Raw genomic sequence first — 7,072 nt, forward strand, 5'->3', positions numbered from 1 at the left:
CAGTGAATCACTTGCAAAGGCTTCTCTTCCTGCACCTGCACCATTACCTCTGGTGTCTCCCAAGGATCTATCCTTGGCCCCTTCCTATTTCTTATCTATATGCTGCCCCATCATCTGAAAACACAGTGTTAGTTTTCACATGTACACTGACGACACTCTCTTGACTCCTCAACTGTTGCTGTCATGCAGCATGTTGTTATGATCTGGAATGCGCTGCCTGAAAGGGCGGTGGATGTAGATTCAACAGTAACTTTTACAAAGGAATTGGATAAATACCTGAAATGGAAAAAATTGCACATCTACGGGTAAACAGCAGGGTGGAGTGGGACTAATTGGATAGCTCTTTCAAAGAGCTGGCACAAGTAAGATGGGCTGAATAGCCTGCTTCTGTGCTGTATCATTCAATGATTCGAATTGGATAGATCTTTCAAACAGCTGCCACAGGTACGAGGGGCCAAATGGCCTCCTATTGTGCTATAGGATTTAATAACCTCAGGCCGGTGATTGGGATGTTGACAGTGCATTCATGTAGCACGACAGGTGTAGAATTCAATTCTTGATTCTAGTCTGCACAATTACTGCTTGTATCCAATTTTCTCCAATTAACAGCTGCCGTACTGATTCCACAGTCAAATACACACTGAATCTTTGAATGTATTTGATAATTAAGGCTGAATTAATCCCTGCTCCTGAAGCCAAATTGAGGCAGCAACAGGGGAACCAGTCACTGCTCACATATATAATTAATCCATTGTGCCACTATGAATGCAAAGTGTGTCTGCCAGGGATTACCAGCAGGTTGCTCATTTCTGAACTACATGCGAGGTGGCATGATTTGCAAATGGCTTATTCTTTTAAGAGAGGAAGCATAGATTTGAGGTAGCATCCCACGCAAGTGACACAACAGCAGCAATTTGTGTTTAGACGGTGATTTTGATATAGGTAAACATTAATGGAACGTGCTGCCTGAAACAGCAGTGGAAACAGATTGAACTGTAACTTTCAAAAGAAAATTGGATCTATGCTTGAAAGGGAAAAAATTTGCGGAGCTGTTGGGGAAAGAACTCTTTCAAAGAGCCAACTCAGGCACGATGGGCTCATTGACCTCCTGCTGTGCTGTATTATTCTATATTAATCCTAAGTGCTTCACAACAGTATAAGCCCACAAAAATGATCATTGCGTCAAAGAAGGAGATATCAGGTGAGGTGACGAATAAATCTGGTCAAAAAGTCAGTTTAAAGGGCGAGAGGGCATGGGAAGAAGGCTTTCCCAACATATATTCATGGCGGGCAATGTGATAATAAACCCATGGGACTCACATTGGATAAAAGTGCCCTATTTTCTAGGATTCTTATTGTGCTAATCAAAGTGCAGAATGTTCGTGCTAGAGAATAGAACTCTTCCCACTTCAGCTGACCATCTTCAGCATCAAGCCCTGCCAGGTGAAGATTAGGACAACCAGACATAAAATGAAGCTTCGTCTCTCTCTCTCTTCATCTCAACAACATGCCACAGCTCAAATTAAGAAAAAACAGCTTCTATTATACCAGTGCGACATGTGTTCCATTCCCTGCATCAGTTATACTGTGACCTCTCTAATTGCGATTGCCTAAAAAATGCCCAGTTAGGGGCTGTTTTCTGGCCTTGCGTACCATGCTTCTAGCCAACAGAGGGAACTTTCCCCCATCAGGTTATACTCAAAGAAAGTACAGCTTGGAGAATTGGTGCTGTGGTGTTGTGGCCCTATCTGAGAGTGTGAATCCCATGGGTTATCACATTGCCCTCTCGCCCTTTATACTGACCTTTTTGACCACCTCACCTGATATCCCTTCTTTGACTCAATGATCATTTTTGTGTGACCCTTCGAGTGGTGATCCTTGTCAGTAGCAGACCACACGTGCAGATGGTCCTCTTCCATAGACAAGCCAATTCTTCCTATGAATCAAAACTTAATGTATGCCCAAACAATCTCAGATAGTGGTCCACAGGGTGGACAATAGAAGTAAAGAAAGATAGTGCTTTTCACAATCTCAGGGTGTTCCACACGCTTTACAGAACTCTTGAAATGTAGTCACTGTTGTATTGTAGGAAAGAATACAGCGAATTTGTTTACTTTGAGCTCCCACAAATAGCAATGTCATAAATGTCCAAATAATCAGTTTATTTTAGTGATGTTGCTTGAGGGATAAATATTGACCCAGGACACTGGGGAGAACTCGGAAATGAGAACTGAAAGTGCTGGAAATAGTCAGCAGGTCAGGCATCATTTGTGTAGAGAGAAACAGAGTTAACGTTTCTGGTCTGTGACCTTTCATCTGAACTGGCAAAAGTTAGAAATGTAACTGTCTTTGAGCAAGTGGAAGGGGGGAGGGGGGGGGAAGAAGAACAAGTGGGAGGACTGTGATAGGACATTGGGGGAAGAGGTTAAATGACAGATTTCATGGAACAGAATGCAAATGGAGTGTGAAACAGTTGTAGTGAAAGACAAAGCACAAGTTCAGAGAGAGTGCTAATGGCAGAATAATGAACAGCTCTGTACAAAAGCAAAAACATGAAAAACAAGTTTTTAGCATATGGTTAAAAGTTAACTTAAAAATGAAAATGTATAAAAATAATAAATAAAAAATAATGGAGCTCCTGGGCAGAAATTATTGAACACAATGTTGAGTCCAGAAGGCAGTAGACTACCTAATCGGAAGATAAGGTGCTGCTCCTCGTTTTTATGTTGAGCTGCACTGGAGCAGTGCAGCAGGCCGAGGACAGAAATGTGGGCGTGAGAGCAGGGTGGTGAATTAAAATGGGAAGGAACCAGAAGCTCAGGATCATGCTTGCGAACCGAGCAGAGGTGTTCTGGAAAGTGGTCACCCAATATGCGTTTGGCCTCCCCGAAGTAGAGGAGACTGCATTGTGAGCAACTTAAATTGAAAGAAGTACAAACAAATCACTGTTTCACCTGAAAGGAGTGTTTGGGGCCCTGGATGGTGATGAGAGAGGAGGTAAAAGGGCAGGTATTACACCTCCTGCGATTGCATGGGAAGGTGCCGTTGGAAGGGGGCAAGGTATCGGGTGTGACGGACGAGTGGACCAGGGTGTCGCGGAGGGAATGGTCTCTTCAGAATGTTGATAGGGGAGGGAAGGGGAAAATGCGTTTGGTAGTGGCATCATGTTGGAGGTGGCGGAAATGGTGAAGGATGATCCTTTGGATGTGGAGACTGGTGGGGTGGAAAGTAAGGACAAGGGGAACTCTGTCGTGTGTTGTGGTTCTGGGAGGGAGGAGTAGGAGTGAGGGCAGAAGTGCGGAAATGGGTCAGACACAGTCGAGGGCTCTGTCAACCACAGTGCGGGGGAATCCTTGGCTGAGGAAAAAGGAAGGCATATCAGAAGTGCTGTCATGGGAGGTTGCATCATCAGAACAAATACGTCGGAGATGGAGAAACTGGGAGAATGGAATGGAATCCTGACAGAAGGCAGGGTGTAAGGAAGCGTAGTCAAGGTAGCTGCGGGAGTCGGTGAGCTTATAATAAATACTAGTGGACAGCCTATCCCCAGAGATGGAAACAGAGAAGTCGAGGAAGGGAAGGAGGTGTTGGAAATGGATCATGTGAAGGTGAGAGATGGGTGGAAATTGGAAGCAAAGTTGATGACGTTTTCCAGTTTGGAGTGGGAGCAGGAAACGGCACCAAAACATCATCAACGTACCAGAAAAAGAGTTGGGGAAGGGGGTCTGAATAGGACTGGGTATGTTTGACACACCCCACAAAAAGCCAGGCATAACTAGGACCCATGTGGGTACCCATAGCAACACCTTTTATTTGGAGCAAGCGAGTGGAGTTGAAGGACAAGTTGTTCAATGTGAGAGCAAGTTCAGCAAGGCGAAGGAGGGTGATAGTGGATGGGGACTGGTTAGGCCTCTGTTCAAAGAAGCAGAGAGTCCTCAAACCGTCCTGGTGAGGGATGGAGGAGTGGAGAACAAAGAACAAACAAAGAACAAAGAACAATACAGCACAGGAACAGGCCATTCGGCCCTCCAAGCCTGCGCCGATCTTGATGCCTGTCTAAACTAAAACCTTCTGCACTTCCGGGGTCCATATCCCTCTATTCCCTCCTATTCATGTATTTGTCAAGATGCCTCTTAAACGTCACTATCGTACCTGCTTCCACCACCTCCCCCGACAGCAAGTTCTAGGCACTCACCACCCTCTGTGTAAAAAACTTGCCTCGCACATTCCCTCTAAACTTTGCCCTGCGCACCTTAAACCTATGTCCCCTAGTAACTGACTCTTCCACCCTGGGAAAAAGCTTCTGACTATCCACTCTGTCCATGCCACTCATAACTTTGTAAACCTCTATCATGTCGCCCCTCCACCTCCGTCGTTCCAGTGAAAACAATCCAAGTTTAAGAGCATCCTTCTGGTAGTGTGGTGACCAGAATTGTACGCAATCTTCCAAGTGTGGCCTAACTAAGGTTAGCTGCAGTATGACTTGTCAATTTTTATACTCTATGCCTCGATCGATGAAGGCAAGCATGCCGAGAGATTGGATGTCCATAGTGCAGAGGAGATGGTTAGGAGCAGAAAACTGGATATTGTCAAAATGACGTAGGGTGTCAGATGAGTCATGGATGTAGGTGGCAAGAGACTGAACAAGGGGAGAAAAGATAGAATCAAGATAGGAGGAAATAAGCTCAATGGAACAGGAACAGGCTGAAATGATGGGTCTACCAGGACTGTCCTGTTTGTGGATTCAGTGAAAGAGATAGAAGCAGGCTGTTCAGGGTTGTGGGACTATGGGAAGCTGTAGGGGGAAGATCTCCAGAGGAGATGATGTCAGTGACAGTCCTGGAGACAGTGGCTTTATGTTCGGTGGTAGGGTCATGGTCTGGGAAAGGTAGGAAGAAGTGTCTGGAAACTCCCCTGCTTTTCTTTGAATGATTTTCTGTGATCTTTTGCATTCACCTGAGAGTGCTGGGTTTAACGTCTCATTTCAAAGGCATGGACCTGTTGTAGTATGCACAGGAAATTACAGAGGCAGCCACAGATCTGTCTGAACTGATGAAGAAAAATATATTTGACAGACTGTGTAGCTCAGGCTAAGCTATTAATATGCATTTATTGTAAGAAGTAAATTACAATGAAGCAAAAGAGAAAATTAGCCAATGAGAAGAACAAAATAGAGTCCTTAACCTTCAGCACTGCACTGAAATGTTTTCTGAGATAAACAATTGTCATTCTGAGATTCTCAGTCCTTTTCAACATACGTCAATCTGAGTCTCAATAAGGCAAAAAAAACAGTAGCAGTGATTTAAATGTGCGGTTTCCAAGTGAGCAAAGGAACTGGCAAAAGCATGTCTCATTTATGTGCAGGTTCAGGCGGCTGCTGGGTCGAGAGCTGTCAATTAAAGTCAGAACAAAGAAATAATGGGCAGTAAGCCTGGTTAATGAGCCAAGGCACCCAGTGCCTGCAATACCCAGGAAATGCTAATTCTAACACAATGTCACCTGCTCCATTGTACAAGCACTGATCAAACAAAATCTGTCTATGGAACCCACTTCTCAGCTGCTGCCGCTGTTAAAGAAAAAACGTTTTTTGTTTTAATTGTCCTCCTGTTACCAATTCATGTAAAAAAGATAAAATCGGTTTATCAGTTTTAGAAATAGAGGGTGTTATTTTGGTGAAAGGTTAAAAACAAACACTAAATGGGTGCTGTGTTAATAAGACATCCCTGTTTGAAAGTCTGGATTTAGAAGACAATTTTAGTCCTAATTGCTGATCATTATAATTCGAACTTGCTGAAGGTGCTAAGCAGACATCTGCAGGTTTAGCACTCAAGCACTGATTAGACATAACTTTTATGGAGCAGTATATGTGGCCTCCACTCATTGAATATGTGGAATAGGCTGGCTGAAACAGCGGCAGGTTCCAGAATGTCTCAGGAACCAAGTAAGGAGGTGTACAGGTTCTTGGACACAGCATTGGAGGTCCTGGTGCAGGAGAACCAGAGGAGGAGGGATATCCTGTAGGATGATAGGAAATAGGAGCAGGAGTAGGCCATTCGGTCAGTTGAACCTGCTCCACCATTCAAATAGATCATGGCTGATCATTTTTCCCCACTATCCCCATATCCCTTGATGTTGTTAGGATTCAGAAATCTATCGATTTCTGTCTTGAACATGCTCAATGATTGAGTCTCCACAGAGCTCTGGGATAGAGAATTCCACAGATTCACCACCCTCTGAGTGAAGAAATTCCTCTTCATCTCAGTCTTAAATGGCCTGTCTCTTATTCTGAGACTGTGTCCTCTTGTTCTAGACTCACCAACCAGAGGAAACATCCTACCCATATCTACCCTGTCACGCCCTGCAAGGATTTTGTAAGTTTCAATGAGATCACCACTCATTCTTCGAAACTCTGGAGAAAACAGGCCCAGTTTCTGCAATCTCTCCTCATAAGACAATCCTGTGGAGAGGAAGGAGTCCACCTCACCCTCCTGTTCCTCCTCTCTTGCAGCAGCTGGTGCTGCTCTGCATGGCCTCAAGTCCACCTCTCATTCGTCATCCAGACCAGGTGAGATCACGAGCAAGATGCTGATGGCCCTTTCTCCTCGAGACACCGATAAAGGTGTTAACTAAGGTGCAGGAACTCAGCACTTACTCGCTTTAGAGGAAGTATTCAGAGAATGTCCGGAATAAATGTTGATAGACTGTGACGGAGCCTTGACAAACTGACCCAGAAGGTCTCCCAGTGTGTTTCAAAAGTCCACTTCAGACCTCCAGCGGCAAGCGAACAGTGAAAGGTAATATACCTTTAAGTACTGCTTGAAATCCTCGGCAGCAACTTGTTTACTCCCAATCAGCATGTTGCTTTTAAGAAAGGGCATTAGGTCAAGTGCCAACCACCAAAACACCATGCAGCCTCCTTAATGAGCACTCGCAGGAAATCTGAGTGGCAATCAGCCCTTTAACATTCCTCCAGGCAGATGTTCCTCATGAAAAGTTCCACTCCTTTGGAACGATGGCGTCTTGCGCTGAAAGCAGACACATTGATGTCCCATGTTGGCCATTTAGCTCTTTA

Source organism: Heterodontus francisci, chromosome 10, assembly GCF_036365525.1.
Source record: "Heterodontus francisci isolate sHetFra1 chromosome 10, sHetFra1.hap1, whole genome shotgun sequence".
NCBI classification, from domain to species: domain Eukaryota; kingdom Metazoa; phylum Chordata; class Chondrichthyes; order Heterodontiformes; family Heterodontidae; genus Heterodontus; species Heterodontus francisci.